Source organism: Meriones unguiculatus, chromosome 14 (genome assembly GCF_030254825.1).
Source record: "Meriones unguiculatus strain TT.TT164.6M chromosome 14, Bangor_MerUng_6.1, whole genome shotgun sequence".
NCBI lineage: Eukaryota > Metazoa > Chordata > Mammalia > Rodentia > Muridae > Meriones > Meriones unguiculatus.
In genome coordinates, this window is record NC_083361.1 from 23867075 (window position 1) to 23892302 (window position 25228).

The 25228-nt window shown below is 47.8% G+C and overlaps 1 protein-coding gene across 12 annotated transcripts in view; it reads left to right on the plus strand.

Annotated features, from left to right (window-relative positions):
- Positions 1-25228, plus strand: part of Plekha7 (pleckstrin homology domain containing A7) — a 189368-nt gene that overhangs the window by 74981 nt on the left and 89159 nt on the right. The window contains exon 1 of one of the 12 annotated variants that reach the window (XM_060366985.1): positions 7728-7936. The exons of the other annotated variants lie outside the window; for them this stretch is intronic. The gene's annotated coding sequence lies outside the window, so the exon portion shown is untranslated. Of the gene's footprint in view, positions 1-7727; positions 7937-25228 lie in introns of those variants that run through there. 12 annotated transcript variants of the gene reach the window in all.

A 25228-nucleotide genomic window follows, 5' to 3' on the forward strand; every position in this document is an offset into this window, starting at 1 on the left:
CCCTGACGCCTGGGGGTCTAGGGCTGAGGCTCCTGTCATTCATTTTTCTTGGCAATATCAGCTCCTGGTAGGCAGGTTAATTATTAATATGTATTGGCTGGCGACAGGCTCGAAATGAGATTGGTGGTTCTCTCTCTCTCTCTCTCTCTCTCTCTCTCTCTCTCTCTCTCTCATTTCAGTCCATAATACTGCAGTGTATTCCCAAGGAGAATGTGTCCATTCTCCCAGGGAACCGGTACTCGGGAGGGACCCCCTTTTGCTGTCTCTGGAACAGCCAGACTCCCTAGGGAGGACAGCAAGACAATGTCCCTTGCTTTTTATCTTTTTAACAGTATGTACCTTTGCCTTTGGAAGCCAACTGCGCTCTGACACCAGCCTGAGCTCTTTCAGTGTGCACCTAGAGTTTGAGCTGCAAATGCCATCTGCAATGCCTCACACTCTACAAGTGCCTCTGCCGTTGCTTTGAGAACCTTGGTCTACAGAGCCTCTGGCAGGACCCTGACAGGTGGTGCCAACCTGTGCCTCCAGCAGAGTGAAAGACAAGCCTAGGTCTGGGACTTGCGGGAACAGGGTGGAGTGAAGCCCTCCCTTGGGCAGTTTCAGTTTCCTCTCTCGTCTTGGCAGGAGGGCATGGATTCTATCACCAGGCACTAGGTGTGCTGTACAGCTGGGGTATTCATACCTGGGCCCCCAGGAACTGAAGGGGAAGAGCCCAGGTTGCCGAGGGTGTGGATGAGAACAGGTTCCAGGGATAAACGAAAGAAAGCAAGCATGAAGAGAGTTGACACCTTTCGCCTTCTAGCAGTGTTGAGTCTTGAGACCTGGCAAGCTGTGATGGACTGTTTTCCCAGCCTAGGACAGAGTGCTAGTAGATGGTCTGGTAGATGAAGGGCCCAAGGACTGATGCAGTAAGATGATGAGAAGCAAGACTGTTGGAAGTGGCAGGAGGCAGTCTTGCAGAGGAGGCGTGGGGGTAGGGGGCAAGGAAGCCAATTTTAACTGTGCCTGTGGCTGACAGAGGCTCTTAGACAGGCCTGGTGCCCTCCCCACTCCAGCTTTCTGAAAACTTCCTCAGAACTTGGCTCCTTAGGCTCCTCTTCTCCTCTCTCCAGCTCTGTGGGCTGGGCACTGACAGCTGCTCAGACAGAGTCATCTCACCCAGTCTTCCAGACAGAAAATAGAGGGCTTGTCTAAGGAAACCACTTTCCCCTGATAATTGGGGGAACTGTACCGTGGTTTTCTTCAGCAGGCCCTGCTGGTCTGTACCCACCGCCCAGGAACATTGTCTTCTCATTGGTGACCCAAGCTACTGGTCCTGTGTGGAGGGTTTGGAGGCAGCTCTGACTGAGAGCCAGTTTTCCTCTGTTGTAGGAAGTTGACCTAAACCTGCCATCTAAAAATGTCTGCTCATCTTTTGGCTTGTCATCTATGTCAAAGCATTCACTGATAATGGCCCCCATCTCTGCCTGGTGACTGGGGATTCTATAAAGAGCCAATGAATAGCAATGTCCTCTGGGCACCAAGTTGAATGGGAAGGGAGTGGTGATTGCAGGATTTGAGGGTAAAGTTAAGCAATTTTCAGGGAGGCTTTGGAATTATGGGGTGGGTTGTGGGGTCAGAGGATGGGCTATAGCTGTTTGGGTTTGTTCCCCCCACCTCCCGCTGTCTATTGCTCCTTGTGTCTACCCTGAGTGGAACAGGGTAGACTTGAGTCCAGCAGCAGCTGAGGCCTCTGCTGGACCCTGACTCCAGGGAGCCCTTTCTTAGGACAAGAGAGTAGAGTACTCTGAAGGTTTGTTCTGAATCAGGAGATCTGGAGGATATAGAGAAAAAAGACCCTGGCAACCTTGTTTGAAAAAAAAAAATCACAAAGATCCTCCTGGGGCTTGCACTGTCTCTTGTGAGGGACAAAGGAGAGACCAGTATTCCAGGCATGTGTGCTGTGGGCATGCAGAAACAGAGGGAGAGAGAATGAAGAGTTGATTGAGGGAAGGTGCGTGTCTCATTTTTCTCCATGGACCTGGGTTTGAACTCAATTTCTGTTTTGTGTCTTTGAGGCGGAGTCAGTTTCTTCACCTGTGAAATAGGGATGAGGAAACTCCACCCCAGCCCCATTCTTGGGAGGATTATAGGAGCTGTTTGGAAAAGGATTTAGCACAGTGCTGACTAACTGGCAGCTAGAGGATCCTCGGGTCATCAGCTGGGGGAGCTGTTGTTTTCAGGTAGGAAATAAGAATGTTAGAAACCATGCCTGGGCTCCTGGGTATCAGATGTGAAACAGTCCTGGAAGGGTTTAATCAGACTTGAACATCAAACTGGGCATCCAGCCTTCAGCACTGAAAGAGGTCTTTGGGGCCTCATTAGTGGGGCCCGGATGCCAGTGCCGCTGAAAGGTGTCCTAAGACTGACCAGGCCGCACCTGTCGCTGACTCAGGAACGACAGGCCTTTGTGATCCAACAGGATCCTGTGTGGGAATGTGGCGTGGCATTCTGGTACAGCCAGCTGTGTGCCTGAGGCTGTTGGACACACCTTCTTGGGTTGTGTCATTGAGTTCTTGACAGTTTTAGAGGCAGATACTATCACACTTTATTGATGAGGAAGTTGAGCTGCTAGGAATTCTTTTGATTGCCCTTTGGAAACCATCCTTTGAAAGCCTCTAGATTCAAGTTTCATCAATGTGTTTGTGTACCCTTCTTCATTGACCCATTCTACTGTTGTAAAATAAGTAGGGAGTTCTCATTGGCTTCTTGTCTTTCGGGGTCTCTTCTTGCCCTTCATCGCACAGGCTCTGGAGCTTATTGGTGTAGCACTCTCTTGTCTGTAACTTTTGAATGTCTCTTGTGTGGCCTCTTACCGCTTGTCCTCACTCTTACCTTTTAAGAAGTTGCTCATTGGCTGGGGAGGTGGCCCCGTCCAAACTGCCTGCTGCTCAGCAGGAGGACCAAGTTCAGATCTCAGCGCCTACCCAAAAGCTGGCTGTGGCAGTGGGTGTCTGTTACTTCTGCATGGAGGAAGGAGGTTAGCCCTTGGATTTGGTGTTGTGCAGGACAAGTGTGTGGTCAGAGCTGGCTGTTGGGCTCAGCACTCCCAAAGGTCACAGTTCCCTAACTCCTCAGTGGGCTCTTCTGCCTTATTGCCTATGCGTCTCGTGATCTGCCAGTATGCAATGAGGTCTGAAGTCCCCAAAATGTTAGAGGAAAAAGGAACAGAACATCCTGGGAAAACAAGGGCTCACAGCTGGTGGTGTTCTCAACTTGGAATTGCTCATGAAGGGAGCCATATTCAAAGCCTCCAATTTCTTCTTGTCAGTTTGGCAGTGTGCTCCTAAGAAAAGATAGCAGCCTTGTGGACTGTTCTCTCTCTTAATGATAAGAGCAACATTATGAAGGAAAACTAAAAGCAACTGGTGGGACTCTGTGGGAAGTTAGGCCATCTAGAAGGCTTGAAGATCCCACAGCAGCCTGGTGATGTCATCAGAGCAGGTGCTGTTCCCTGAATTTTACAGCAAAGTGTGGTGACTTGCCTGAGGCCAGGTGCCCAGACCTGTGCTGGTAATACATGGTGCCCTGGCGTAGCTCGGCGGCAGGCAGTCTTGTTTAATAGTTTTAATAAAATTTTTCTTTTCAATTATATATTTAGAACTTAAATATTACAAAAGGAGATGAAGGGGGAGAACTACGGATAATTCTGGAGATGAGCACTTTGCATTTTGGTGGAGTTTTTCTTTCTCTTAAGGAAGTAGGGTCGTTTGCTTTTGGTGGTGGGGGGAGTGGATCTGGTTATTCGTCTCTGGGTAGATCTAGTGTTGTGTCTTGTTTCCCAGGTAGTCAGGTCACCCTTGTCTGTCTGCACTCTGCCAGTGACTACAGACACAGTGGCAGCCAGCATCCGCTGCTCAGCTCTGCTTCAGATACTTCATATATGTCCCATAGACTCTGCCCCAGTCAGCCTTGTGTGTGTGGGAGGGGCGTTCCATTTCATAATTGTAGGAACCCAGAGAGATTCACTGTCTTGCCTAATGTGATAAAGCCAGTGACCACCCAAGCTGACTTTCAAGTTTAGATTGTCCCATTACAGACCCAAGTAGATTGAGATGGAAGGAACTGTCATCCATCCTTTTTTCATTTTTTTTTTTTATGTCTTTGGTGTTAAATAATTCTAGTTGCCTACATGTCTGTGGGTCTTTACATAACCTGCTCAACTGCACGTAGGAAATACTTGGCAGAGTCTCATTTATCCGGAACATGCTCAGAACCCCCATACTTACCCCCTGAGAAGTACAGTATAGCAATGGTTTATATATCATTTCCAATGTAGAACTATTTAAAGTAATCGATAGGTAGCTTAAAGCGTATGGGAGGATTGCGGAAGATCTGAATAGATACTGTGCCATTTTGTGTAGGTGCCCCAGGAGGTCCTGGAACCAATCCCCTGAGACTCTGAGGGCTGCTGTACTGTGTTGAGTGACATTCATGTTCTCCCCCCCCCCCATTCCTTTCCTTTTCTTTTTTTGTTTTTAAAGATAGGGCTCTCCTGTATAGCCCTGGCTGTCCTGGAACTTTCTCTGTAGACGAGGCTAGCCTCGAACTCACAAGAGATCCCTCTGCCTCTGTCTCCTGAGTGCTGGAACTAAAGGTGTGCGCCACCACACCAGACGACATTCATGTCTTCTTAAAGATGTTCTCAGCTTGGCTTATTTTGCCTGTTTGAGCCACTTGATAATATCAGACTTGGGAAGGATGGAAAAATTTGGACTGTTAATAGGGAAGACAGTGTCTCAGAACTGACCTGAGCATACAGAACCATTTCTAGTTCATCAGGACCAGAGCTTAGGCTTCCCCTCCTACCCATGTCCCAAGGTGTGAAATGGGGCCATGGGGGGGGGGGTTGTCCATTCTTTTATTACTTTTAACAGTTTTGTATGTTAGGGATATTTTTTTTTCCTACATGGATTTGAAGAACAGCACAGCTAAAATTTTAAACTCATTTGTGAGTTATTATTACTTTGGATATAGCTAGAATCTGTACCGTCTATTTAAAGAAAAAAGTGCAAGTACGGGTTGAACAGGGCCCTGGCTGAGATTTCAGAGTAGTGTGTGGGTGAGGTGTGGTAAGCATTCTCCCTGTGAGGGACTTGCCCAGCTGCCTGTCATATTTCAGGGACCGGAAGAAGGAATTGGCCCTGGTGAACATATTCTACTTGCTGGCCATCTTATCCATGAGGCCACGAGAATGGGCTCATTGGTGTGTATTCAGGAAGCTCCAAAGGACATAAAGACCAAGATGAGAGAAGGGGAAAATGGATCTGGGGTTCGCCCTGCTCTGGTTGCTCATTTTAGCTGTTTCCACAGGCTGTGTGCTAGGGATCCAGCCATTCTCTTTTCTGGGCTCTGACGTCTGTTAGGACCCGACTTCCTCAGTGCCAGGCTCAGGTGGCAGTGAATGGGGCTCGGTTGCTAGGCTGCCATCATAGCCTGTTAATTTAAGGCCTCCTTTTTTGATAGAGTTTCAAAGACTGGAATTTGTCAAATCTGACTCATGTATTGAAGCGATAGAGCACTTATCCCGCTGCCATTTGGCTCGTGTTCGCATTGTGGTGACGCCACATGGCTCCAGGAAGACGTGGTGTGTGCCTGTCAGTTTCTCTAAAGGGCACTTGTTACATGAGTTCTGAGACTCATATGTCTGTGTTTTCAGCGATCAGAGGATCAGCCAGAGCCTGTGCACCTAGAGCGGTGGGAGGAGAAGGAGGAAGTGTGAGCTCTTGCCTCCTTAGCTGAAGAAACCCAGAACGGCAGGCTGTAGCAGGAAACAGAGCTCAGGGTCTGCTTCGGGGGTGGGGGCTAGAACATCAGGTCCAAGCTTTGTACCCTTCCTAGCCCAGCCGAGAAAGTGCTGCCACTTGCTGGTGTAGTGGCTAAGTGCAGTAAGGCACACTATTCACTGATTAACTCACATCACCAGCACAGATTAAAGGGGTTCACCGTGCCCTTTCCATAGTGCCTGCCACCTTCTTTCATCGTCTCCAACATGAGGCAGTCATTGTCTGTGTGCTACACATAGGTGCTGTGACAGCTGGGCCAAATGGCCCCAAGACATCCGGGTTCTGGTCCCCGAGCCCACGGATGCGCTGCCTCTCTTGGTAAAGAGAACTACAGGTATGAGGAAGGGAGGAGCTTTGGATCTGCCTAGAGAGTCAGAGCAGAGAGGAGGTGTGGCAGGTCGTAGGGGGATATGGACCACGAGCCTGAGCACGTGGGAGGGTTCACAGAGGTTGGGGGTGGCTTCTTCCCTTGCCCTTCTGGTTGCTTGCCCTTACTTCTGCCGGTGAAGCAGAATTTGTATTTGTGATCTCTAGAGCTCTTCATGCACAAGTGTGGGCATGGGGGATGTGGATGTGTGGATGAGTTTTAGTTATTCCTCCATTAGTGGACCTTTATCTGTACTTAGTCCACGGAGGAATTTAGGCTTGTTTATGAGAAAAGCAAGTATGCGGTAAATTATCTTTTTTTAATTAAATAAAATTTTAATTTAATAAATTTTATTTGTTATTGTTATTATTATCATTATGAGATAGAGTTAGTATGTGTTCCAGTTTGGCCTCAGAATCACAGCCCTTTAGCCTAGTGGTTCTCAACCTATGGGTCTCCACGCCCTCTGGGGCCATGTCAGATGACCCATATCAAATCAAACAGTTAACCTCAGAGCCATCTCTAGCCTTGGAAGTACTTTTTGTCACATGGATTCTATATTCTGATAAATAGCTTCCCCCTGAAAAAAAGGTATTGTTTGAGCTGTGTGTGTGTGTGTGTGTGTGTGTGTGTGTGTGTGTGTGTGTATGTATATTGGGGGGGGAGAGGGAGAGAAGTGGGGGTGTAGGGGCCTCCATATGCCATGGCTAGATGTTGAGGTCAGAGGACCTTGTGGGAATTGGGTCTGTTGTTCCACGTAGGTCCTGGGCATGGAACTCAGGGTAGGATTGGAGGCAGGGGCTTCGCCTGCAGGACGGTCTCCCCAGCACAGCCCTTTTGCTTGCATATCGCAGGTGCCTTTCCCCCTGTGACATTTAACACAGTTTACAAGAGGCTTACTTATTTGACTTCATATATTTGTGAGGTTTATTAGTTTATTATTTACTAATTTATTTCTTTATATATAGATAAGGTTGTGCCACAGTACAGTACAGTCCTGGTGACTGTACTAGCTAGTAGCTATGTAGCCCAGGCTGGCCTCAAGTTGTCTGCAGTCCACTTCCTTCAGCCAGCAGAGTGCTGAGGTGGTAGATGTATGCCACTGTGCCCAGCAAGGGTTAGTTTTGTAAGGCTTCCTTCCTCACAACATGGTGCCACTCGTGTTGTCTTCAGTTAGTTTGTGGTAGTATGACATGAAACAACAGATACTGACTGCACAGTGGTGAAACTCACAGTCAGCCCATGCCTTCAGGGGAGACAGACAAGCCAACAGCTAGTTTTGATCATTGTGGTGAGGCCCCCTCTGGACCATACATCCAGGGTCTTAGGTCCCGAAGGATAGTTGGGAAAAGGAGGCAGGAAGATCCTTACTACAGCAGGAAGAGCGTATTCAAGGTCCTCTAAGTAAGATCTGAAAGCAAGGTGGGGGCTACTGGCCACTCCACACAGACAAAGCTGCCTCTTCCCGGGCTGATATGGCCCACCTCTCACCTTCTCAGTCCCATTTTCAGACCAAGACCTGTGGCCCTATGTCAGTAGAAGAGAGTGGGACTGACATTTGAACCCAGGCCCAGAGCCCAAGTTCTCACCATGCTTCTGTGGAAAGATCATGGCTAACAGAAGAAAAGAAGCATGTGATCCTCGGAGCAGAACAGTCCAGCTTCACCGAGAACAGCTGGGACCACTTCTAGCTCTCCAGAAGGCCGAACCTGTTGCTGTTGATACTCCCTCTTGGGAGAAGGGGGTGAGAAGCGTCACTGTCCTCTCCCCTGAGATCCCAGACCCCTCCTCCTGTATCTCCTGGCTAGGTGTAATTCAGGTGCCACTTAGAGTAACACTGTAGGAGATTAGCTGATGGGGGACTCTGTCTTTATGTCTGTGGGAGGTCATTGTCCACGTTGGGATGCAGCAGCTTTGCTCATGCTTCTGTAGGTAACCGCTCGCCCACACCCTGTAAGTCAATGAGTAAACTCATTGCCCCTCTAAGTTGGACTTTGGTAGACTTGTATTTGCTTTGCAGTTGGGCCCCTATGAGGAGGGGGCAGACACTTGTTAACAGTTTTTCAGGGAAAGAGTTTCAGGGACACCTCAGTTCTGCTTCAGAACTAGATTCAGAGATGGCCAGTCTCTTCAGCCTCATTTTCCCCATCTGTAGGAAGGCTGGGGATCTGCCTCCTTCCGGTGTGCTGTGAGTGGGAAAGGGATCCTGTGAATGAATCCCATGCAGTCCAGGACACAAACTGCTCATATACCTCCGGAGAGGACACTCACATGGAGCCCCACCTCCTGATGGCTCGGCATCCTTTAGTGTCCCTAAGGAGGGTTAGGGGATGCAGCCATAGTCAGCCATTGAGGTATATCTGTGGACAGTGGCTAGAGAGTCTGCCTTAAGTATCAAGAGTTGGGTACTGTAAGTTTCAAAGACCGTAGCGGTCTGTCTCTACATCATGCTGTCTGCATGGATGCCCGTGCTAGAGGTGGCTGAGGAGAACACTGTTCCTGACCTGGGGAACGTGAGCAGAATTTTATCCCATCCCTTCCACTTAATTCTCTTCTGTGTAACTTGAGGCAAGTTGCCTTGAACTTTGGAGCCGCCATTTGTTTTATGGAATGAAGCTAACAGTTTCTACTTTGCAGACCACGTGAATGAGGCCCACCCTGTCCCTAGTTATACTGGGCAAGCCGCTGGCAGGGCTGGCTCTGATGCTGGAACGTTCTCAGGGCTGCTCCAGGAAGGCCCTGCTCTGCAGACCCCTCCTCCCTCTCCTGCCATTCACCCTCACTCTAGGTCAGACGTACAGGAGGGTCTGGACAAGAGCTGGGAACCCCGGACTCTCTTGAGGAAGAGTCCCGTGCTGCGTGTGGAGCGGCAATGTGTGGCTTCCAGGTGCTTCAGTGGGCATGCCAGGCCGTTTTGGAAGGCATAGTGTGTTTGCCTTGCCAAGTGCAGGATTGAGTGTCAGCGTTTTGCTTTCTGGGAATAATGGCCATGCAGATGAGGTGGACTCATCTCGGAGTTTTGTCAGAGACCAGGCTCTCCTCTTTCTCTGCTTTCTCCCACCTTTCGAAAGCTTTCTGATTATTCTTATTTACAATATTTGGAAAATAGCCCCAAAGAAGGAAATAAGAATTTATACCTCCAAACCCAGAGATAGTTACCGCTCATTACTGTGAATATTTCTCCCTGCCCCCCTTCTCTTGCCTGTGGTGTGGTGCTTTGGGGTCACTCACATTCTTTCCCTCATCCATCCTACGTAAGTTATCCCAATAACTTATTGGTGCCTAGAATTGGATTTTAGTGGCACTGTCTACTCCATCCCTCCCAGCTTCTGTCCCACATAGTCCAGGCTGTCCTTGAACTCACTGTGTAGAAGAAGGCTTTTTTTTTTTTTTTTTTTTTTTTTTTTTTTTTTTTTTGGCAGAGCACAGCTTTAATGTATCTCACACACAGCCAGGTCATTGAAGCCTTGGAACATTTTCATCTTTGTTGTAATGGTTGCTGGTGTTCCCTGCTCAATAGAACTTTTCTCCTGAAATGTATAGACTCTGACTTTTTCCTTCTATTTTCTTTCAATTCCTTGAACTTGGTTTTCTAGTTCAAAGATAAGTATATTCAGGTGCATGTCAGTGGTGAGACGGCTCTTGGCAGTCGGGGTGAGGCCCTTGCCTCCGACCATTGTTCGTTAATGCTGCCTCCTTGTCACTTACCCGGCGTCCTGGCGGACAGTACAATCAGCCTCTTGTGGCTCACCAGTGAAATTTAAGTAATGGGTCAGCCTTTCCAGTGCTTCCCTCTCAGTCAGGAAGTTCGACCGTGAATCTAACCTAAATCTCATCTGCTGCATTTTAAATCCACCTGCCGTTGCTCCTCTCAGTGAAGCAGAGCGGAGCAGAACCACACACCGTCCTGAAGCAGCTACAGCTCAGCTCCGGCTCACCAGCCTTATGTTACCCTGGAAGAAACTTGAGGGGCTCTGGCTAATGCTGTCACGACTGGGAGGGCGGTCTCCGCATCAAGTTGCCACTGATAACGCCAGGTAGGGTTTCTGCATCCTAGAGAGGCCATCCTGTGGAGGCTGGAGTACAGACCTCCCCTGCCCTCCACAGAGCTTGTGGGGCAATTATCATGCAGAGTGGTGTGTGACACTATGGGTCTATCAGATTCATTCTCTGGGAAAGGATGTGGTTGGGCCAGCGGATGGAATGGTCTCCCAGTTGTGCATTGAGGATGGATGATCCCCCAATGGGAGGGGCGTCAGGTTTATTCTGGTCTCAGAACAGCTCTTTCAAGTGCAGGAGGCCAGGGTCCCAGCCTGGGCCACCCACCCTTGCTAAACAGCAGCTGGGAATAAACCAGGCCACCTTTCTTAGCCAGTGTCCTTCATCAAGAGACACCAGCTTTATATCCAGAGAGGGGCATGCTAATTCGGAAGGGAACTGAAATGCAGAAAGCTGCAACTTTGAGGACAGCAAGAGGGCCCTTTGTTGCTCACCTGGGCATTTTAGAGTTGGCTGGCAACAACCCTATCAGGCTGGAGCCAGCCTCCTAGGATAGAGCCCAGGCCTGGAGGCCTCCAGCCCCTGTGGGACTATCTGCTGTAGGAGGTAGAACCGGTGTCCTCAGGGACCTGGCCCAGGCTGGCCACCTCCAGCTGCGTGCTGCCCTTCCCTTCCTCAGCACCGGCATATCCCACCTCCTGTGAGCACACGGATGCTGTGTCTGGGTGGATTACTAAAAGGAAATGCTTAGTTCTTATAACGTGCTGTTTTCTCCTTCAGTGCCTGGCACGGTACAATGTTGGGCTGAAATAAAACCAGCACCTCAGAGGCAAACCTGTGTCTTGTGCACTGGGTGAAGCTCTCTGCTAGCCAGGCAACGGGAGCACATGCCTTTAATCCCAGCACTCGGGAGGCAGAGGCAGGGGGATTTCTGTGAGTTCAAGGCCAGCCTGGCCTGCAGAGTGAGTTCCAAGACAACATAGAGAAAGACAAAGAAGCTCTCTGCTGGTCACCTTCCACTTTAGCCAGCCAGGCCACCCTGCCACTCCTCTTTCCAAGCACCTTCCTGCCAACCTTCATTCCCAGTCTGATGCCAAATGTCCCTGGTGCTTAGCTTGCGCCCACAAGTGCTCTCCCTGCCTATACTTAGAATCCCCAGCTGGGCATGGTGTCACACGCCTGGAATCCCAGTACTTGGGGCAGGTGAATCACTGTGAGTTTGAGGCTAGCCTGGATTGGTGCAGAGGCTCTGGTTTCTGTTCTGGATTGGGGCACTATTTTTTAACAAAACCTTGCACAGGTGGTTCTAATGCTTGCCAGTTCTCCCAAAACATACCCATCTGTGGGTTATGACCCCTTTGGGTCAAATGACCCTTTTACAGGGGTTGCAGATCAGAGATCCTGCATATCAGATATTCACATTAAAATTCATTAACTATAGCAAAATTACAGTTATGAAATAGCACTGAAAATTATTTTATGGTTGAGGATCATCACATGAGGAAAGGTATTAAAGGTTGTGACATTAGAAAGGTTGAGAACCACTGTCCTAAAATAAGGAGTGAGGAGTGCTTGCCGTGTCCCATCAGCATGTCCTTTAGGGGAAGATGAGCCTTTGAAGCCAGAGATGCCCGTAGCAAAAGTTTGCTCTATGTTGTCTTGAGAAGCAGAAGGGGAATGACCGTTGAAAGCAGATGCCCAGACTTCCCTGAGCTGGGTCAGCTTGCTGGGATGCCTTTGTGGAGATCCTGTGCAGGCTGTGTCCTAGCTCTGTCACTCTCCCTGGGAATTGAGCAGGTGGCGTGGGCAGGATGAGGATGTGGATGCTTGGTGCAAGTCAAAAGATGAAAGAAAAGAAGTAGGATATGCATTTGCCTATGTGTGTTTCTTCAGCCTGGACTACCCTCCCTCCCTTTTTCCTTCCTTCTTTCCTTCCTTCCTTCCTTCCTTCCTTCCTTCCTTCCTTCCTTCCTTCCTTCCTTCCATTAACTCTTTGGAGGCATGGGGATAAGGCTATGAATACCAAACCTTGCATTTTAAATTTGTGCCTTAGGGAAAAGACAAGTCAAAGGATTGAGTGCCCACAACATGGCACAATCCTTCAGGCGCATGTCAGCCAGCTTTCTGGAAAACATAGTGGATACCTTTCCTGAAAGGAGTTTAATAAGAATAAGTCATTGTCCAGGTGGAAAAAGGTCTCTTTGCCATTTTGCTTGTCCCAGGTGTCTGTCTTTCTTTCTGTGACTTGAGCATGGCTGTTCTCCATAGGTGGTGCATCCTTCCTCACACTCTTTGGGGTGTTTGGGGCTGGAGCTTTGCTCTGTGAGGGCTGCAGGTTCATCGGCTGGGCTGCTTCCAGCCTTCTCATTGTTACGGAAGCTAGCACTCCCTAGAGAAAGCCCTTGCCACCCTTGCACCTCTAGGCTAGCAGTGGGTGCCTGTGCTCTCTAGACTTGCAAATCGTGCTTAGAACTTTTAGGAGTCTCCTGCACCATTCACACTGGAGTCTGCTGATTACCTGGAACAGAGGCCCAGGGTGATGGTGACAACTGGAATGTTTCTAGAAATAGATGTTATGTTTTAGTGAGACTCCAAGGACATTGTGTAAGTATAACAATTTTTGAGAATTGTCACATTGCCCCCCCCATCTTGTTTTATAGAGAAATGGAATGTGGCTAACTTGCACATGAACCTGGAAGGCTAACACCACCATCACATCAAATTTACATAGTTAACACCTTTTTGAAACTTTGCCCATCTTTGGCCGCTCTAGTTTGCTAACATCATTGTCTGGAAGTAGACTAGTCTTCATTGTGGGAAGTTGTCCTCTACACCAAGGAATGGCTTGTTGTGCGCACACACATACTAGTAGCCCCTCCTACTTAAAAGTATGCAAAATGTTCCAGTGTCGCCAAACATATTCTGGATGCAAAATCATCCCAGTCAAAACCATGACTTTCCTGGGAGAAACTGTGGCTCGAGCTCTTCCCTGATAGGTTTATGTTTGGGGATTTCACTTTTATAATTTGCATAATTGGCTTCTTCCCAGCTTGACTAATGTGCAGGGTTGCACTCATAAATAGAAGTCACACATATAAGCTCTCCTCTCCTCTGCATCTTGGCCCGTGGAGGAAGGCATAAATCAATTTGGAAAGACCACTTGCTTTGGATTCTATTCGGTGGCTTCTCTGCCAGCCCTGTGCTTCCCAGCTGTGTGATCTTGGGCAAGTTACTTAACCTTCTCCGGTGCCTTGTCTTAGCAGAGTACGGTGGAAAGAAATGTTTGTTGTCGATGAGAATGAAGTGATACCTTGCATGTGGAAATGTTTATAAAACATTACTCATCTGTTAAGTGGCAATGATAAAATTCAGGTCTAATTACCAGCACTTGAGGTTTCTCAGGTTGGAAAGTGCAGATTTCAGCACAGTGGCGCTAGTTGTGTATTTGGCCAAGTATATTACCCATGGAGTTTTATTTCCAACTGCATTTCTGCCCATGGAGTTTTAATTTTTTTCCTTTTCACCTTAAATTTCATCTTCCCCTCCTCCTGCTGGGCCCATTGTCTTGCAAGATTGATCAGCAGGTTTTTTTTCCTTTGACTGTCAGAAGCCAATTTTTTTTTTTTTTGTGGATTTTTGTTGTTTTTGTTTGCTTTATTTTTCCTTTTTACAGTGAATTTCTGAAGTGCTGTCAAATGTTTAATGAAAATTCTTTCCATGTTGCTGGCACTCACAGAGGGGCAGGTGAGAAGCCTATACGAGTCTGCAGAGATGCTTCTGGCTGAACTTGGAGCAGACTCAGTTAACGTTGTTTTTCCATTTGCAGACTGAGCCCAGAGGTGGAGCACATCTGAGGTGTCCCAGGGCAGAGTGAGACAAGGTCTCCAGGTTCTAAGGCTCTGGTGTGACATCTGCACCTCCCAGCTGCTGTGTCAGAGGGTGGGGTGGGTCAGGTGGGACATGCAGGCTGCTGCAGGTGCTTTCTCCCCTTCAGGTGTTGCTCTGAGCCCTTGCTCTCAGTAACTTATGGATGGAATTTTACCGGAATACACATAACACATGTGTGATTTTGTCTTTGATTCTTAGAATCCCAAGAGGAGATAGGCAAGGACATAAAAGAGCCCCAGTTCCTATGGGACACCTGGCAAAAAGAATGGCCAGAGAAGCTGGAATCTCTTCTTTGTTTTCTTCAAATCATCAAACCCTGTCCCTGTTGCTGCAATGAAACACCATGACCAAAGCAGTAAGGGGAGAAGAAGGTTTATTTGGCTTACATATCCTGAATCACAGTTCACTGAGGGAAGCCAAGGCAGAAATTTAAACCTGGCAGGAACCAGGAGCTGGTACAGGGGCCTTGGAGGAGTCCTACTTACTGGCTTGCTTACTTACCCTGCTTTCCAGTCAAACCCAGGACCACAAGCCTAGGGAGGGCACCAGCCACAATGGGCTGGATTTTCCCACATCAATCACTAATTTAAAGAATGCCCCACAGGCTTGCCATATGCCCAGTCTTCTGGGGGCATTTTCTCAACGGAGGTTCTTTCCTCTTAGATGACTCTAGCTTATGTCAAGGTGACATAAAAACTAGCCAGCACATTTGGCCTATTTCTTCTGCTGAGAATTGCTCTGATAAGGTGGCTATTTATATTAGTGAGTAGTATATAACTCATACGTATAGTTGGGTGTTTACCCAATGCACGTTACATTTAATCCGTCCAGACACCTCACAGAGAAAGCACCCCACTTTCTCCATTTTGGAAGCGAAGAAACAGGTTGAATGGCATACTGAAAGTGAGGATCAGAGCCCTCTCTTTCACATAGCCTAGATATCCTCATTCCTGAGCTGTAGTACAGTGTCTCCTCCTGCAGTTCTGCCCTACTCCAGGCCGTTGATGCTTACAGGTTCCTATGTCAGTGTGCCTAGGCTGCCATCACACAATGCTGGGTGGCTTAAGTGACAGAAATGTGTGTTCTCAGCCTGGAGGCTAATAGTCAAGGTGCTGGTATCTTTTGTGTCCTTAGAGATCTATGTTCTTGGCTTGCAGACTGCAGCCACCTACTGTCTTCTAGTCGGAAGCACTTCTTTGTCTTGTAAGAACCCCCTGAAGTGCATTAGCACTTGTTTGTTTTGAGATGCAGTCTCACTATGCTGTCCCAGCTGGCCTCAACCTCCCCAGCTAAAGCAGTCTCCTTGTTCTAGTCATGTGAGTAGCTAGGACTTCAGGTGCCATTGCCAGGCCCAGGCCAGGGTTCCAATTCAAGCTTTTGAATGATCTATCCTTTGAATATGACTACATTCTAAAGTCTTGTGGGGAAAGACTTCAAACATGAATTTTGTTGGGACACATGGGTCAGCCCACAGCAGTCCTGTTTTGTCAGATGGCCATTTTGATAGGTGGTTACCCAGCTTGCTAAGCTTCTGTTTGATCCCTGATGGTGCTAAGAGCCTGAGGGAAGGGCTGCTGCTGACTCCAGGACCTCAAGGCTCCCTGCTGTCAGGAATCACACCCTTATCCACAAGGTCTGCATCTGCCTGGACAAGCCTGCAACCTTCTAGAACCTATTCCTATTGTGGACTGGAAGTCGGGCCTGTCTCACATAGATGAAACGCTTTGCACTAAAAGTGCTGAGGCTGGAGGCCAGGGATGATAGTGCCCATCTGTAATCCCAGCACTCAAGAGACAGAGGCTGGAAGATCTCTGAGTTTAAGGCCAACTTGGTCTAAATAGTGAGTTCCAAGATAACCAAAGCTACATGGTGAGACCCTGTTTGAGGTTGGGGGAAGTATTGTAAGCTCTGAGCTCAAGTGGGTCTGACTCATGCTTCTTGATCCATGGCCCCCAGGGTTCTGGGAGGTAGAGCAGAGTGAAGCCCCACTGAGAAATGACCCTTTCAGCCAGCTTCCCTAGGGGTATTTCTGCTTCTTTGTCATCTTGGGAGACATGCTCAGAGAAGCTGGAGGCTTTTTCCTGCAGATGCAGAGGGCCCTGGTCTGGTTTCCCTCCAGACAGCCTACGAGCCGGTGGGGTGAGGGTGGAAGCTGAGATTGCTTAAAGGGAAACTGCCTAACAGATGCTTTGGGTCATGATGACCTTGAGCAAAGTAGTTTCAACATTCATTATTTTCAGTAGGATAGAAGGAGTTCTTCAATGCATAAGAAGTTGGAGAATAAAGAAATGGGAGCTGGAACAATGGCTCAGTGGTCAAGAACACTTGCTTTTCTTGCTGAGGGTCCAGGGTTAGTTCCCAGCATCGCATGACAGTTCCCAGCTGTCTGTAACTCCAGTTCCTGGGGGTCTGACACCCTCTTCTGGTCCTATATATGCCAGATATGCAGACACAATATTTATACACATAAGACAATAAATTGAGAGAGGGGGATGGGTGGGCATTGAGAGGTCGCTTAGTTATTAGCAGCGAGTACTGTTCTTTCTTAAAGAGGACCCTTGTCAGATGGCTCATAGCCATTTGTAACTACAACTCCAAGAGATAGCTTGCGTTCTCTGTACTCACCCTGGCACACATTCACATGGCATTAAACAAAATCTTGCTTTGTAAAAAGAAAGAAAAAGAAAGAAACCAACCAACCAACCAACCAGATTTGGTGAAAATCACTATACTCTTAGCACTCAGGAGGCTGAGACAGAAGAATTGCTATGAATGCCAGGTCAGCCTAGGGCTACATAGCAAGACCCTTCCTCAAAAGCTCAAAGTAATATAATAATTCAGAAAATAAATAGGTGAAGCACCCATGTGCATTTCATTCCATGTGTCTCCTGGAGCTTTAGGCAAAGGCTGGAAGGCCGTACCTGTTAGGGGTAGGTATGATTGATGTGGTGTGGGGAGGCGGGGCATGTGGCACAAAGAACAGGCTGCCTCCCTGGACTCCACGCGTTCCCTTGCTGCGTCTTTCACATGTACCTAAACATTTTGTACCCTCCCCCATTTTAAAGGCCAGAAACCTTTGCAAGCAGAACGTGCAAAATGTACTTATGAATTTTAATTCTTCCATAAATAACAGGTGGCGGCAGAAAGCCAAATTAGTATCCGTGGTGGTGGTTATGGTAATGTATATTTTCATGCTTCCCCTCCTTCCTTATTCCATTCCTTCCCTTTCTTTTTCCCTCTCCTTTTCTCCTTCTCCGGGACCCCATTTGTTCCAGGCTGGCCTCAAGCTCCTATGTAGCTGAGGATGACCTCGAACCTCTGATTCTTCCGCCTCCACTTTCCAGGTGCTGGGATTACAGGTGTATATAACACCTGCTTTCTATGGTGATGGGGATCAAGGCCAGGGCCTCATATGTGCTAGGCAAGCTAACTGCTAACTGAGCCCCATCCCCAGCCTGCTCTTTTTTCTGGGTTTCCCACAGTAAGCAGGGCTATTCACAGAAGCAGGCAAAGGAGACGTTATCCATAATGTTGGGATTTTAGAATTAACATTAAATCTTGGTCTGCTTTTATCCATTCATTTCTGATATTTCATAAATGTAGTGGAGGTTATGTGTTTTTGAGTGTGTGTGCATGCATGCATTTGTATTTTTATTTATTGGGCAGTTCATACATGAGCATGATGCATCTTAATTATATTCATCTCCCATTTTCCTCTTATCCCTCCTCATTCTCTCTGGACCCCTTCTTCCCAGCAAGCCTTCCCATTACTCCCAGGTCTTTTATTTTATGACTCATGGGGTTAATTGGTGCTGCTTGTGTGGGCATGGGTCTAGGGTTATTTACGGGAGCACTGGCAGCTCACTAGTGGCTGTGATACTAATAAAAACCATCTCCCCCTCTCCCTGCAGCTGCTGTGAGTGTACCGCCATGTCCAGTGTGGGCAGTGTTTCACAGCACTCCTCCCCAACCTCCAGCTCTTAGAATCTTTTCCTCAACTCTTCTGGGATGCCCTGGCCTGTGCCATGTGTATGTGAGAGAGGAGGAAAGGGAGGTATCAGTTTAGTGCAGAGCAGTCAGCAGTCACTTAGTCCCAGAACTTTGGCTAGTTATGAGTCTCCACATTAACCATTGCCCACTCCAAAGAGAAGTTTCTCTGATCAAAGTTGAAAGCTGGAATAATCTCAGGGAACAATAAACAAATAATTAGAAAACAGTAGTGGTATGTTCCCCTCTAGCAGTTATGGTTTACAGTACCAGGCATGAACTTCCTCCCTGGGAGCAGGCCTCAAATCTAATCAGAAAGTGGTTGGTTATCCCCATAGCAGCCATGTCACTATTGCTCCAGGGGACACATCTTGCCTGGCAGGTTGGTATTGTGGCATGCAGGGTCCAGTGTTGGATAATACCATTGATGGCTTCTCTCGGCCTGGAAGCCTGCTAGCACATTTCAGCACTGTGGAGGCTTGACAGCAAGAAGGAAGGTTCCGCCTCAATTCTAGCTTGATTTTCTATGTCCTGCAGCCAAAGTGTGTGGTGTCTTCAGCAACAGTCTTGTCATCTAGGGATTATGTCTTAGATACAATATAGATCTTGCCTGGTTTTCATCACATAAACATTTAAGCTTGGAATCTGTAGGTTATTCAATCAAGTAGAACAACTGTGTTTGCCATCGCCCCTTTTTGAGGGTCAGACACATAGGTAATTTCTATTCTTTCACTGTTAAAACAGTGCAAAAATATCCTGAACAACTCATGACACAAACTCTAGAAAAATGTTACGGTGGAGTTTGAAGGTTTAGATTCTGATTTGCCGTGTCTAGAGAATGAGCCACATGAGTATAGGAATGTAGTCATACAGAATTGTAGGTGGCTTCAGTAAGTGCTTTAGTGTGAAACACATCACGAATTTGCATGTTATGTATGCACAGCACCGCTGCCAATCTTCTCTGTATTCTTCCAATTTAGTACATGTGCTGCTCTATAACGTTTTTAAATATTTTATATAAACAGGTGTTTTGTGTGCATGTAAGTTAACCATGTAAGTGCAGTGCCCACGGAGGCCAGAAGAGGGCATCACATCCCAGGAACTAGAGTTACAGATGTTTGTTAGCTCTGTGGGTGCTGGGAACTGAACCCAGGTTCTCGAACAGCAAGTATTCTTAACTGCTGAGCTATCTCTGTAGCTCCAAGACCAAGTGGATTATTTTAGGGCAGTAAAGGCTCATCCAGAGGGATCTCAGCAGAAATTGAAAAATGCAAGTCTGTCACATGCTGACAGCTTCAGGGTCTTGGAAAGGGTCTGCCATTTCGTCCGTGAAGAACACCAGGGGGGTAAATAGGGGTTTGCACAGCTGGGCATCAGGAACATACAGTTGGCTCTGGCTTTGGACCTTGCTGAACAGTCAAGTGGCAACAGTACATTTTGGATCTCTGAAACAGGGGCTCAGGAACAGGAAGGCCAGAAGCCAGGAGGGCTGACTGCTCTCTGACTGTGCACTACCCAAACAAATGGCTTCTGGAACCATGTCAATTTGTGAGAGGCCAGAAGACATTCTTTTTGTTTGTCATTTGGCTCACCTCATTTTTTTTGGTGTTGGATGGCACACATGGAATTTCAATGTGACGTGTCCCTAAGTTTAACACACATGATTCTAAAGAATTGCTGTTACATTTATTTATTTGTCCACATGTTGGGGGGTGCCACATCCCTCTGCCACTCTCAGCAGCTCCCTGCATGTTGAGCTATTTCGAAGAGTTGACAGGTTACACGATATTAACAGCCAGCTTGCTGTTAGTAGTGGGTGTGGGCCGGCCACGTGTGCCCAGCTGTGTGCTAAACTCACTGCATCCCAGGGCTCCACACGTGAATCAGAAACATCAGGCTCATAAAAGGGTCACTTGCCCAGGACATTTCAACTCTAAGGGACATTTGAATTCAAATATTGGCCCCGTTCAAAGGACTTGCAGTAAAACACACAGATTTATTTATTTTTATTTTATGTGTTTGGGTAGCATGTGTTTGTGGTGCCCTCAGAGGCCAGAAGAGGGTGTTGGATGTTGGATCTTCTGGGAGGAGATTACTTACAGCTGGTTGTGAGCCACCACGTGGGTGCTGGGAATCCATCCTAGGAACAACAGCCATCTCTCCAACCCCTAGGACTTCCTTTTTTTTTTTTTTTTAAAGCCTACCTGAGCTAAATAAAATATGTAAATGTCATTGAACACGTGGGAAGATGCTCAATGAATGCTATTAGCTATTGAGGAAGGCATGCAATGACTTCACACACAGATGTCTCTGCAGTAGTCCTGCTCTCTGCGGGGCTGTGTCTCAAGGCTCCGATGCTCCCTTAAATCACAGATGGTATTGCCCACCCCCCACCAGCACCCCATGGGGAACCCAGCAACCCATTTGTTTCTTCTCCTGTGCCCTGCAGTGCTGCTACACAGCCTCACGGTCGGGCCCCCCCATACCTGCAAACCTGAGTAGTCAGGCCAAACTGAACTTACACAATGGCGACTTGATTGATTTGTGACCTGTACCTCAGTAAAGCTGTCCTTTTTGCTCTCTCCACCCTGGCGATCATGTTGGGAAGGACCTCACTCATTTGAACTGATGAATTGCTAATGGTGGTAGAGTTGAGTTAAGTCCCACACATTTTTTTTTTTTCCTTTTCAGAACTTGGGCTTTTATCAGTTCATCTTCAAGAGAATCTACAGGGAAAAAAGGGCTCACTTTTAGCACAAAATTAAATGTTTAGCTCTCAGATGGCTGTGTCAGTGGACCTAGAAGTGATATCCCCCCCCCAGCTTTTTTCTAGGTATTTTTCTTTTTTGCTAAGGGCTACATATTATTATTTTTTTGTAAATAACAAGCAAAAAATAAACTTTCATGGTATACGCGTTCCTTTGGGTTATGCATGGCTTCACATAGTAAGCAGCTTAAAACTTAAATTTAGAATTTCTATTCTAGGAAAGTAGGTTTCTTTCTTTCTTTTTTTTTTTTTTTAGGGCAAACGTGACTGGTCTCATAGGTGATAACCTGACAAACAGTGAGGGGCCTTTCCTTGGAGCTTCCTGCCTCTTATCTTCTTTCTTCCCGGCCTGCCAGATCACTAAGGACCTTGACTAATTCTTCTCTTCATTTTGAGATGATGGCCTTGATGGTGGCAGAGCTGAGTGGTCAGGCCAAAGGGAAGTGAGAGGCAGAGATGTAACAAGCTACACAGGAGCCTCGTGCCAGTGCTCCCAAGACTACTTTGAGTCACTGCATCGCCCAGGCACTCGCTGGCCAACGTCGCATATACTGCATGCTTGAGAGCAGAATGTGCAGCCACACAGTCAGTATCCAGCTGAGGGTTTGTAGTTGTGAGAGCTGAAATACGCACAGTTCCTCCCTGTCACACAGGACATTGACAGCATGGAGTGGGACCTGCATTTCTTGGGCTCACTGATGGCATCTCTGGGGCTTCAGTGTGTGCCTGTGAAGTCTCAGTGTTGTGATGGAGGAGAGTGGAGGACAGCTCCAGTGAGTGCCCGCTCCAGGCCCCTCATCTGCTGAACTACCAACGCCTCCCTACCTGCCCAAAGCCCTGTGGCTCCCTGATCCCCTTGAGACCCCAGAGCAAGATTCCAGTCCCGTCTTCAGACTTATGGAGGCTATTTCTCTTTGATAAGTCAACCTTCCTGAGATTTTCCCCATCTCATTAAAAACAGTGTGCACCTGTGTGTGTGTGTGTGTGTGTGTGTGTGCGCGTGTGCACTTGCATGTATTACTGCGCACATTCGGAGGTAAGAAAACTGCTTTCCAGCTTTAGTGATCTCCCTCCTTGTGAGTTCTGGGTGTCAGGCTTGCCAGCAAGCACCCTTGTCAGCTAAACCATCAGCTTAATGCCAACATTGGCATTTTTAACCTTCCATTTATTTCAGAGGCCTTTAAAATAAAAATGTTTCCCAGTAAAACCCAGTGTCCGTGTCCCATTCCCCCCCCACACACACACCCTGAAAATCCTCCTGGAAGTTCACATAGAGCAGAGTGAGCAGTCTAAGGGGGTTGGTGCTCATGAGAACCAGGAGGTGTGCAGAAGGTCCTAGAAGCAACAAGGTTACATAGGAGCTGTTAGGATAGTCCAGGTGAGAGCTATGAGAGCCTGTGATTAGGATGGGGGAGGGAGAGGACCCAGGGTATGCTAGACCTGGTTCATAGGAGGAGAGGACCAGGACCCTTTTCTTACTTGGGCAAAATAATAATGACTTCATTCATTTTTGTTTGTTGGTTTTTTTTTTGTTTGTTTGTTTGTTTTTCAAAACAGGGTTTCTCTGTAGCCTTGGCTGTCCTGGACTTGCTTTGTAGACCAGGCTGGCCTCACATCGATCAGGCTGCCTCTGTCTCCCAGAGTGCTGGGATTACAGGCGTGTGCCGCTGTGCCCATCTGACTTCGTTCGTTTTTATTATTGACAGCTCACTATGCACATATATAAAATGGCCGTTATTGCTTCGCACTGACATGTCTCACAGTGGCATCCCCCCGTCTGTCTTCAGGTAGGGTCTAGAGAAGGTAAAAAGCAGGCCCAGGATCACCCAGAGTGTGCCACAGGGGTCCAGATCTGTTCTGTCTAAGGCCATTGACCTCTCAAGCCTGATGAAAGTGTATCGGACCCTTTGAATTTATGACTGAAATAAAAATAGCTAGAACCCTGTTCTCAATCATAGCCAGAAAATTAAATTGGAATGTTTACACAGCTTTATGATGTTGGGTCAAATATCCAGACAAACCTAAATTTATGAGCTCTGTAGAATCTGAGTTGTTGAGACAGACTGAGACTGGGCTCTGGGGATGTAGGGATAGGGTTATGTGATTTGTGAAAAGCAGTGAAAATATTGCTGAATTCCTAAACTGTTTCTGGTCATGTATTTCTGGGTAACGTTTCATGAATGTTTTTTTCCAACTGATTAAAAAAAAATGGCCTTAATTAAAATTTCTATTGTCTTTGCCATAGAGGAAGGAAGACTTTGGGTGGTTGTCATGGTGATGACTGAATACTCTGGGAGTGGGTAGTGATTGCCACCCAGAGCCCTGAAGTGAGTGTTTGCCATTTTCCTCACCCCCTGAGAGGCCTTCAGTACCAAACTGTGTATTTCCTTAACTGCCTTTTAAATTCACATTTGAGCCACATGTGTGCCTGCTAGGGCAGGCCCTCCCACGACAGCCACAGTTGCAGCCATTATGCCTGAATCCCGTTCTAATTGTTCTGTGTTCCTAAAGCAAAAGCAGCATGGGCAAAGGGCCCATCCCCACAGCCCTTCCCTTGCATGCACCCAGAAGTCTCACTGGGCTCAGCTAAAGAGGACATTGCGACTCCACTGCCACCAGGCCTCTGCCCATCCCTCCTAAGTGGGAGCTCTGCAGCCACCTCACAGTATGTTGGCAGACAGTGAAGGCAGGCTGGCTTTGGGGTTTCTGACTGACTGGTGGGAGAAGGGGAAAATGGCGGAGCATGGTGTGTGCCTCTGAGCCATGAGCTGACCTTCCCAGTGAAAGGGAAACTGAGTCTGTCCACTTACACAATTTTTCTTCATTTCTCTTGTGTTTTACTTCCTTCTCATTCCTCCCCACTGTGTATGCGTGCACATGTGCGTGTTTGCGTGTGTACATTGTTGTGTGGATGCGTGGGGGTGGGGAGGGGCAGGCCAGGGGACAACCTCAGGTGTCATTCCTCAGATACTGTCCACTTTGTACTCTGAGACAGGCTTTCACTCTGGGATCTGAGGCTCACTGATTAGCCCAGGCTGGTGGATGGCCAGTGAGCTCCAGGCATCTCCTTGCTTTCCCCTCCCTGGCACTGAGATTAGAAGAGTGCTACCACACGTAGCTTGTTCCAGGGGTGCTGGGAACAGAACCCTGACTTAGCAACCTTCAGCCCTATCTATTTACTTTTGAAATGAGACCCTCATGATATTGCTCAGACCAACCTCAACCTCCTGGGCACTAGCTATCCTCCCACCCAGCCTCCCCCGGAAGCTGAGACTATACCCATGCTGCTTCGTCCATCCACATTTCTCCTTTAGATACATTTGGTAAGTTATCTTCTTGTTTCAGCCAGTGCCCAGGGAAGCTGCGGAAAGGTAGACTTCTGCCCCTGTCTTAGGTGGCTCTTATCTTGTGACTGGTGGGCCCACTGCTTTGGTGACTGTACTGACTACGCCCATCTGCCCCTGTGCATCAGCCAGGATGCCACTCACAGTTTGCTTTTTTTTTTTTCTGCCCCAGCAGATTCTCCCTTAGATCCCTCTGTTCTCACTTCACTGATTAATAGACACTTGAGGAATCGCAGGGAGGCATTTAACATGCATCAGATACCACCACTCAGCAGAGAACGCCACTCACTGAGCAAGCTCTGTATCCCTCCCTGCCCACACCGTTTGACACCGGGGAACACAGCCTGGGATGGGAAAGGCTGGGCTTCAAGGTGTGATTCAGAGGCAGTGATGTGTCTGTAGAGTGGGAGGCGCCAGGAGGGACGCTGTGTATGCACTCATTGCTTTACACATCCACTGCAGAGGCAGATCCTTGCTAGTAAAGGACCACCATCAAGGTCTGGGCTCTTAGCTGCATGCAGCGCAGAGTGCTGGGGCCTCCATGGGGAAGTAGAGGCCTGGAGCATGTTTGCAGAGGATGGAGAATCTAGTAAGAGCAATGTCTTCTTGTCTTTACAATATAAAGAATTGATTTTTGCCTAGTTGTCTTTTTCCTTTTGGGAGGATAGGACCTCGTGTAGCTCAGGCTAGCCTCAAACTTGACATGTCACCGAGTATGGTTTGGAATTCTTCATTTTATTTTATTTTATGTGCATTGGTATTTCGCTTGTGTGTGTATCTGTATAAAGGTGTCTGGAACTGTAGTTATAGACATTTGTGAGCTGCATTGTGGGTGCTGGGGGTTGAACCAGGATCCTTTGATAGAGCAGCCAGTGCTCTTACCCTCTGAGCCATCTCTTCAGCCCTGACTTTGAATTCTTGATCCTCCTGCTTCCATCTCCTAAATCGTAGGATTATGGGGTGGGTGCTGAGAGCACAAGATGTGCCAGGGATGGAGCCCAGGGCCTTGTGCATGATGGGCGGGCACTCTGCAGACTTAACCACATCCTCA